Raw genomic sequence first — 489 nt, forward strand, 5'->3', positions numbered from 1 at the left:
CTTGTCGACTTTTTTTTGATTGTGACTTTTTTTACAAATTCCATCTCATTCGTTTCTCTGTAAGACGATTTTGTGCGTGGACGCGCCACCCTCTCCCCCATGTCCTTTATTCCATTTTTATTCCGTTTTTGTTCAATTTGTGTAATTGATAATACAAGATGCGGTGTAAACTGCGGTGGTAAACCGAAGGAAGACAATTTGTTGTTCGAAGTAGATTGAAAGTATGGAAACCGTTTATTTTAAAATTGAAAAGAATATTTGAAGGGATAAGATAATTCTGGTAATATGAACCAGACTTTTATGAAATTATAGTTTAATATTTTAAAAGTGTTGAATAGTTGAATTCCTTGCTAGTTTGAAGAGTTGATCGATTATATTTATCTATCTACTATTATTACATCATTCTACCTTTATAAATTAGCAATAGAAAAAGAGATTACATTATATATTGATTTCAGAATCACCATTCTAAAATAGAATTATAGCTAA

The sequence above is a fragment of the Apis mellifera genome, linkage group LG4, assembly GCF_003254395.2.
Source record: "Apis mellifera strain DH4 linkage group LG4, Amel_HAv3.1, whole genome shotgun sequence".
Lineage (NCBI taxonomy): Eukaryota > Metazoa > Arthropoda > Insecta > Hymenoptera > Apidae > Apis > Apis mellifera.